The sequence below is a fragment of the Cebus imitator genome, unplaced genomic scaffold (assembly GCF_001604975.1).
Source record: "Cebus imitator isolate Cc_AM_T3 unplaced genomic scaffold, Cebus_imitator-1.0 Scaffold441, whole genome shotgun sequence".
In the NCBI taxonomy this organism is placed as follows: Eukaryota; Metazoa; Chordata; class Mammalia; order Primates; family Cebidae; genus Cebus; species Cebus imitator.
In genome coordinates, this window is record NW_016107756.1 from 723,956 (window position 1) to 732,856 (window position 8,901).

Below are 8,901 nucleotides of genomic sequence, written 5' to 3' on the forward strand. Positions count from 1 at the left end.
TTCTGAGCAGGGCCAGAGCTCTCCAGTGAGGCTCCTGGCCAGCCCAGCCTGCTGCCCTCAGCCTGACATGGGGACATGTGTCAGGAGACAAGGGTCTTGCACCCAAGGCAACTTGGTGCTTGGGAATAAGTGTTCTGGGGACACTTGGGGATAAGTGTGCACCCAATTTGATTGGGCCAGGGAAGGGGCTGAGCTCCAGGTGGTTGCCCTGGCAATCAGGACTTGGTTCTGTTGGGTGTGTGTGTGTCGGGAGGAGGGGTGGTCTGCCTGTGAGGAGACCTGGTCACCATGAATCCCTGTCCCTGCAGTGGGGCAATTTCGGGCAATCCCTTGGTTGTGGATCAAGAGCTGCTCTGAGCAGGTGAGATGCCCTTCCCCTTCTCCCTAGGGGGAGTCACCCTCAGCACCCGCCAGGACACAAAGCCACACCTGAGACCAGAAGGCAGGGGCCTATGGCTCCTGGTGAAACCTTCATTTATTGCTTACGGGCACTGAGGTCTTCGATGGCATGGGTGCCTGGTACTGAGAGATTCAGGGGTCCTGCCTCCCTCCTAGGACTGTGTAAAACATCCCTCGCCCCAGCTCCCATCCTGCCTGCCCTGGTCCTCTTTCCAGAAGGTGGGGGCTGGGCAACCTGGTTGGGGGAGAGGTGGCCACTCCCTGTGCTCCAGCCCAGCCCTGCTTCTTCCCACCATCCAGAACTCAACATTGGGACCATCACTGTCAACAGCATGGATGCCACCAGTGAGCGTAACTGTGGTTATGGTTGTCCACTAAAGTGTAAACTAAGTAAGTAAATTCGGTGGGGCACAGTGGCTCACATTTGTAATCCCAGCACTGGCCAACATGATGAAACCCTGTTTCTACTAAGAATACAATATTTAGCTAGGTGGGGTGGCAGGTGCCTGTAATTCCAGCTACATGGGAAGCTGAGGCAGGAAAATCACTTGAACCTGGGAGGCCAAGGCTGCAGTGAGCTGAGGTCACACCAGTACACTCCAGCCTGGGTGACAAGAGTGAAACTTTATTTCAAAAAATATAAATAAATAAATGGGTAGATTGTATGTGCATGATACCTCAGTAAAACTGGTTTATTTTATTTTCTTTTATTTTATTTATTCAGACATAGTCTTGCTGTCTCAGCTCACTATAACCTTCACCTGCTGGGTTCAGGTGGTTCTTCTGGCTCAGCCTCCTGAGTAACTGGGACTACAGGCATGCACTACCACACGCAGCTAATTGTTTTGTATTTTTAGTAGAGATGGGTTTCACCATGTTGGCCAAGATGGTCTAGATCTGCTGACCTCTTGATCCACCTACCTTGGCCTCCCAAAGTGCTGGGATTACTGGAGTGAGCCACCATGCCCAACCAAAGCTGGTTTATTTAAAATGACAACAATAATAAAAAACAGCCTAGGTGCAGTGGCTCACATTTGTAATTCCAGCACTTTGGGAGGCCAAGGCAGGAAGTTTTCTTGAGCCTAGGAGTTTTAGACCTGGGAGGCATAGGAAGTCCCCATCCTTACAAAAAATGAAAATTTATGTTGGGCATAGGGGCTCATGCCTCTAATCCAGAACCTTGGGAGGCCAAGGCAGGTGGATCTCAAGGTTAGGAGATCAAGACCATCCTGGCCAACGTGGTGAAATCCTGTCTCTACAAAAAATACAAAATTAGCTGGCCATGGTGCCACCTACTCCTATGGCTGAAGCAGGAGAACCACTTGAACCTGGGAAGCGGAGACTGCAGTGAGCTGAGATCTCACCACTGCACTGCAGCCTGGCAACAGAGCAAGTGAGGTCTGGGCTAGGGTCAGGATAAAGACCAAGGTAGGGCAGGGCCAGATAAAAGGGGCAAGGCCAGGACCAGGGTGAGGTCAGGGCCAGGACAGAACTAGGCTAACACGTGGTCAGAGCCAGGCCAGGACGAACAGAGGTTTAGGGTCTGGGCCAAGGCCAAGGCTGGGCCAGGGACAGAGACAGAGCAAATGCAGAGCCAAGGAGAAGGCAGTAACAGGGAGGGTCCAGAGAAGGGGCAGGACCAAGTCAGAACCAGGACAAAGCAAAAGCGGGGACAGGGCAGGGCAAGGACAGGATAGGGCAAGGGCTGATGAAGGGCAGGGCTAGAATTTTACAAGGCATAGCCAAAAGCAGGGCAGTGTAATAGCTGAGGTAGGACTAGGAACAGGGCCAGGTTATGGTTGGGCCACTACAGGACCAAAACAGAGTGCGACAGGGCAGGGCCAGGGAGAAGGCATGGCCAGGGCCAAGACTATGCCAAGGCAGAGAATGCCAGTGCAGGGTTAATGCAGGGTGAGGACAAGATCCGGGTATGGAAGGGCAGGGAAGATCAAAGGAAGGTCCAGGGGAGGACCAGGGTCCAGGCCAGGGCAGGTTCAGGGTCAGGGCCTGAATAGGGACAATACTAGGGCGAGGGATATGGCAGGATCAGGGAAGAGCAGGGCAAAAGCCAAGGCTGGGTAAGGGCAGGTCCAGGAAGGGACTAAATCCTAGCAGGGCCAGGGCACAAGCAGTGCAGGGTAAGATAGGGCAATGGCATGACTGGTCAGTGGCAGGGACAAGTATAGCATAGCAGAGGGCCATGGAAGCCTTGGGGCCAAGGCAGTTGCAGGGCCAGAAGCAGGGCAAGGCCAAAGTTAGAACAGGACCAGGGCCAAGTGAGGGTCAGGGCTATGGCATGATGAGTGGCAGGGTGAGGGCCATGGGCAAGTCAGGGCCAGGACAGAACCAGAGCCAGAGCAGGGCACTGGCACATGAGCAGTGTAGGGCAGGGTAGTGGGTAATTAAGTGCCTAAGTCGGGCCTGGGCCAGGGCCGAACCAGAACTGGGACAGGGCCAAAGCTAAGGCAGGACTGGATCTGGGTCATAACCAGTGACACGACAGGGCCAAGGTCAGTGCAGGGACATGGCAGGGCCAGGGCTTGGCACAGGTCATGGTCAGGACCAGCACGAGACCAGGATAGGGCATGGCTAGGGTAGCTGAGAGCCAAGGCAAGGTAAGGCCAGTGCCAGGGCAGGACCAGGAAAGGGTCAGAGGTTGGCAGGGCTGGGATATGAACAGGACAAGGCCCATAAAAAGGGTCAGAAATGGGCCAGAACGATGACAAGACCAGAGAAGGGCCAGGAAAAAGGCAGGGTCAGGGGCCAAGGCAGGAGGGCCAGGTCAGAACCAGAGCCAGCACAGACCAAAGAATTTGGCCAGAGCCCGGCAAGGCCAGTGTAGGGAAGGTCAGATCAAGATCAGAGCCAAGGCAGGACTATGATACATAGGGCTAAGGCAGGGCCAGAGAAGGGTCGGGCCAGGGCGTTACCAGGGCAGAACCAGAGCAGGGCAGGGTCAGCACCATGTCATACCTGTGGCAGGTTCAGGGACAATACTGGGCCAAGAGGGGTCAGGGCCATGCAAGCATACAGTGGGTCCAGCGCCAAGGCACAGCCAGTGGGGGCCAGGGCATTGCCAGGGCCACCATAGGGCCAGGCCAAGGCTGGGTCAGGGATAGAGCCAGACAAAGGGCAGGGCCAGGGAGGTTCCAGGGTAAATGCAGGGACAGTGCAGCACAAGGACAAGGCAAAGGCAGGGCTAGGACAGAACACAGGCAGCGTAGGGCCAGGGCAGAGGTAGCAGAGGGCATGGCTAAAAGCAGTAGAGGGCCATAGCAGGGCAGAGCCGAGGCAGGTCATAGCAAAGGCAGGGCAAAAGCCAAGGCAGGGTCAGAGCACATCCAGGGAGCGGCTAGGGCTGGGCAGGTTAAAGGCACAACCAGTACAGGGTAAGACTAAGCAATGGCACACATGGGCCATGGCAAGGCTGGGAAAGGGCAGTATAAGCGTGTCCTTGATGGACCAGGGCAGAGACAGGTCAAGGCATGGCCGGGACAAATCAGGCTCAGGACATGTCCACATCCAGGTCAGGGCCAGAACACGACCAGGACAGTGACCGCCGGCAGGCCTGGTGCTGTGACCAGAGTCAGCAAGAGCAGCAGGGCCAGAATTAAACCATGGCCAGCACAGGTCCTGGGAAGGTACAGGGTAGCACATGGCAAAGACAGGGGTGTGTAGGGCCAGGGAAGTGGGTAGTGTAGTGCCCAGTCAGGGCTGGACCAGGGCAGGACTGGGATGGGTCATGGCTAGGGAAAAAGCAAAGGCAGGTTAGAGCCAGGGACATGACAGGACCAAGACTAGGGCCAGGAGAGGGCCAGAAACGGCAAAACGTTGACTAGGGCAGGTATATGGCAGGGCCAGAAAGGGGCCAGGAAAAGGTCATGGCCAGAGAAGGCATAGGGAATAGGCAGGACCAGGAAGGGGCCAAGGCAAGGGCAGGGCCCGATCAGAACTAGAGCCAGGTTAGACCAAAGGGAGGACTGGGTAGGGGAAGGGCAGGATAGGGAGGACCATGGTAGACCAGGATAGCATAAGTCCAAGACAGAATTATGGCGTGGCAGAGGAAGGGCAGGGCAGTGTCAGAACAATTACATGGACAGGGCAGAGTCAGCATTTTGCCACAGCCAGGACAGGTCCAGGGACAATTCAGGGCCAAGGAGGGGCCAGTGCAAAGGTAGGCAAAGAGTGGGTCAAGTGCCAATGTATGCCTGGTGCAGGGACAGGGCATTGCCAGGGCCAATGTGTGCTAGGCCAAGGTTGGGGCAGGGACAGAGCCAGAGCAAGGTCAGGGCCAGGGCAAAACCAGGCCCAGGATAATTCAAAGTTTGGATGAGGGCAGGGCATGGCTGGGGTAGTGCCAGGGCAGAGGAGGATTAATGTAGCACAGGACATGGCCAAAAGCAGGGCAGGATCATAGCAGGGGCAGTACTAGGAACAGGGCCAGCATAAGCACTGGGCCCAGTGCATGGCAGGATGAGGGGTCAAGCCAGAGCCATGGCAGGGCCAGTACAGGTCCAGGACAGGGGCAGGATAGGACATGGCCAAGTCAGGGTCAGGGTGGGGTCAGGGCAGAATCAGCACAGGGGGAGGGTAGGACAAGGCCAAGACAGGGTCAGGTTGGGGCCCAGACAGCCCAGGTAATGGTAAGGTTGGTCCATGGCAGAGCACTGCAGGGCCAGATACAAGGCAGGGCAGGTTTAGGGCAGGGCCAGGCTGAATGCCAAGGCCACACTCAGAGCAGATCCATGGCAGGGGCAGGACCAGGACATGGCAGACCCTGCATCTCAGAGGGCCAAGGAAAGGCCACATCAGGTAGGGGCTAGGGCAGGGTCAGGGTCAAGACAGTGCCAGGCCAGAACGGGGCCAGCCAATAGAAGGGAGAGGCCAGAGCCAGGGCAGGACCAGGTCCAAGTTAGCATTAGGACTATGGCAAGATGAGTGGCAGTGTGAGGGCCATGGCGAAGTTGGGGCCAGGACACAGCCATGGCATAGGCAGTGTAGGGCTGAGCCTAGTCAGGGCTGGACTATAGCAGGACCAGTAGTGGGGCAAGGCAAGATGCAGAGTGGGACCAGGGCTGGTTCATGGCTAGGGAAAAACCAGGGGTAGAGTCACAGCCATGGACATGACAAGACGAAGACCAGAGCCAGAAATAGGGCAGGGCCAGGGATTGGGACGTGGCAAGGTCAGGGTCAGCGCAGGGTCAGGGAGGGGTAAGGATAGGGTTGTGCGGAGCCAAGACACAGCAGGGCCAGTGTAGAGAAAGTAAGGACCAGGGGATGGCAGCGTAGGTGCAGGATAGACCAGGCTTTGGATATGGACCAGGTGTAGCCCACAAGGCAGGTCCAGGAAGGGGCCAGGGCAAGGACAAGGGCAAGGCCAAAGAAGGACCAGGTAAAAGGCAGGGCCAGGGAGAAGTCAGGTATAGGGTTGGTCAAGTGCCATTGCATGCCTGATGCATGGCCAGGACGTTTCCATGGCCAGTGTAGGGCCAGGCCATGTTGGTTCAGGGATAGGGTGAGATCAAGGGCAGTATTAGGGAGGGTCCAGGGAAAGAGCAGGTCTAGGGCAGAACCAGGACTGGTGTAGTGTAAAGGCTGGTCCAGGGCAGGATACGGCCCATATGGCCAGAGTAGGATCAGAGCAGAGCAGGACTAAGGTAGCACAGGGTCTGGCCAAAGGCAGGGCAGGACCATAGCAGGGTCAGGACTAGGAGCAGGGCTTGGGCAAGCACTGGGCCCAGGGTATGGCAGCTCCAGGGCAGATGAGGGCATAGCAGTGACAGGGTCATGAGATGAACAGAGTATTCCCAGGGCAGGGCCAGGGCAAGGCCAGAGATGTCCAGGCCCAGAGAAGGCAGGACCTGAACCAAGGCAGCACCAGGGTAGAGCAGGAACAGTGCAAGAACAATGCAGGGTGAGGGCAAGGCTAGGGTACAGAAGGGCAGGGCCATGGTAGGTCAGTACCAGGACAAGGGTAGGGACAGGGTCTCAAATATGGCAGGACAAGGGCAAGGTCCAGGGCTATGCTAGGTCAGGGCAAGGACAGGGCAAGGACCAGAGCCAGGTCATAGGGTATGGTGGGGCCAGTACAGGGCCAATTCAGGGTCAGGGCTATGGCAGGACGAGTGGGGCAAGTGCCACAGTCGTTCCACGTTGTGCTAGGGCTGAGTGACATGAAGCCATGGGTGCAAAGGCTGAGTAAGGGCCAGGGAAGGTCCAGGGCTAAGTGAGGGTTAGATCCAGGACAGGGCTAGGGCAGGATCAGGGAGGGGTCAGGGACTTGGAAAGACCATGACAAACCCAGGACAGGGTTGGGCAATGCGATGGAAGAACCAGGTCATGGCAGGGCCAGGTCGGTGCCAGCACAGAGCAGAGACAGGGTCGTTCCAGTGCAGGGCTAGGGTCCAGACCAGGGTGAGAGAAGCACTGAGACAGGGCCAGGGCCAGGACCAGGACCAGGACCAAAGGGCAATGTCAGGACCAAATTAAGCCACAGCAGGGCTAGGACTAGGGCCAGGACAATGACAGTGCCAGTGTCAGGGCTAAGGCCAGAGCAGTGTACCAGGGTAGGGCCCAGGCAAATTAGAACCAGGACAGTGTTGGGGCCAGGCCCTAGGGTCAGAGTAAGGACTTAAGCAAGGAAGGGTCAGTGCCAGGGGCCAGGGCAGGGGCAGATCTATGGCCAGGTCTAGGACATGGCTGGGGCAGGGCAATGGCAGGGCCAGGACCATGGCAGGACCATGGTCAGGAGCAAGGGCAGTGGCAGTCAAAGGTCAGGGCTGGGGCCAGCTCTTGTCCAGGGACAGAGTGAGGGCCAAGGCAGGCAAGGTCAGGGAAAAAGGGCAAGACCAGGAACAGGGCAAGATCAAGGCAAAGGAAGGACTAGGATAGCACAGAGCCAGGCCAGGATCAATGCACGGCCAGGGGCCATGCGCTTGCCATGGACAGAGCAGGTCCCACAATAAGGCAGGGCCAGAAATGGGCCAAGGCAATGACAAGACCAGGGAAGGACCAGGGAAAAGGCAGGGCCAAGACTGGTCCAGGGACAGGGCCAGTGCAAGGGCAGGGCCATGGAGAAGGCAGGACCAGGAAAGGTCCAGAGGAAGGGCAGGGCCTGGGCAGAACCAAAACCAGGACAAAGGAAAGGTAGGGACAAGGCAGGAGAAGGCCAGGTTAGGGCCAGGGACAGTGCAGTACAGGGCTAGAATAGTGCAGGGCAGGGCCATAACAGGGGCAGGACTAGGAACGGGGCCAGGGTAAGCAGTGGGCCAGATTATGGTGGGGCCAGTACAGTGCCAAGATATAGGATGATAGAATAGGGCCAGGGCAAGTCCATTGAGAAGGCAGGGCCAAGGCTGTGTGAAGGCAGAGAGGGCCAGTGCAGGAATGCTGGGTGAGGGCAAGGTCAGGACATGGAAGAACAAGGGAAGGCAAGAGCAGGTTCAGGGTCAAGGTTTTGATAAGGGTGGAGCTAGGGTGGGGCCAGGACAGGGCTGGGATAGAGCAGGTAACAGTAGGCTGGGCCAGGGCAGGACACTGAGGGGCCAGGCCAAATGCCAAGGACATGTTCAGAGCAGGGCCAGGGAATGGCAGGGCCAGCAAAGCAGAGGGCCACGGAAAGGCAAGGGTAGCTAGGGGCCTGGGCAGGGCCAGGGCCAAGGCAGTGCCAGGACCAGAGCCAGGGCAGAACCAGGACCAAGTAAGAGTCAGGGCTATGGCAAGATGAGTGGCAGGGTAAGGGCCATGGCCAAGTCAGGACCAGGCCCAGGGAAGGACCCTGACATGGGGAGTGTAGGGCAGGGCAGGGTCAGAGTCATGGGTAGTGCAGTGCCCAGTCTGGGCTGGGGAAGAGCAGGACCAGAACTGGGCAGGGCCAGAGACAGGACAGGACTGGGGCTGGGTCATGGCCAGGGAAAAACCGGAGGTAAGGTCACAGTCCAGGGACATGACAAGACCAATTGCAGGAGCAGGCCCAGGATCAGGGCAGACTCAGGGTCAGGAGAGGGACAAGGCATGGCCAGTACAGGGACAGGGAAGGGCAGGGGTAGGGTAGCTGAGAGCCAAGGCAGGACAGGGCCAGTGTAAAGTAAGGACAGGGCCAGGGGATGGCAGTGCAGGGACATTGAAGGTCCCACAATAAGGCAGGGCCAGAAGGGGGCAAGGGCAAGTCCAGAGAAGGGCCAGGGAAAAGGCAGGGCCAGGGAGTGGCCAAGTCAAGGGCAGGATTAGGTCAGAACTAGAGCTAGGGCAGATGAAAGGGAGTGCCAGGGCAGGGCAAGACCAGGTTAGGGAAGGACATTGCAGGCTAGGGTAGGGTCTGGGCAAAGTCAGGGGTGAAGCAGGACTAGGATAACACAGGTCGAGGACAGAACAAGGGCATGGTAGTGCCAGGGCAGAGCATGGTCAGGTCTATGACATGGGCGGGGCAGGGCAAGTGCTGTGCCATAGCCAAGACAGGTCCAGGGACAACACAGGGCCAAGGAGGGGCCAGGGCAAAGGCAG

At 57.7% G+C, this 8,901-nt stretch overlaps 1 long non-coding RNA gene across 1 annotated transcript; it reads left to right on the forward strand.

The window, feature by feature from the left end:
• Window positions 1–287: 287 nt before the first annotated feature.
• Window positions 288–8,690, forward strand: LOC108290690. Its single transcript, XR_001819674.2, has 4 exons — window positions 288–361; window positions 4,983–4,989; window positions 8,053–8,062; window positions 8,679–8,690. It is a non-coding gene; the product is annotated as an uncharacterized LOC108290690 (long non-coding RNA).
• The last annotated feature ends 211 nt before the right edge of the window (window positions 8,691–8,901 follow it).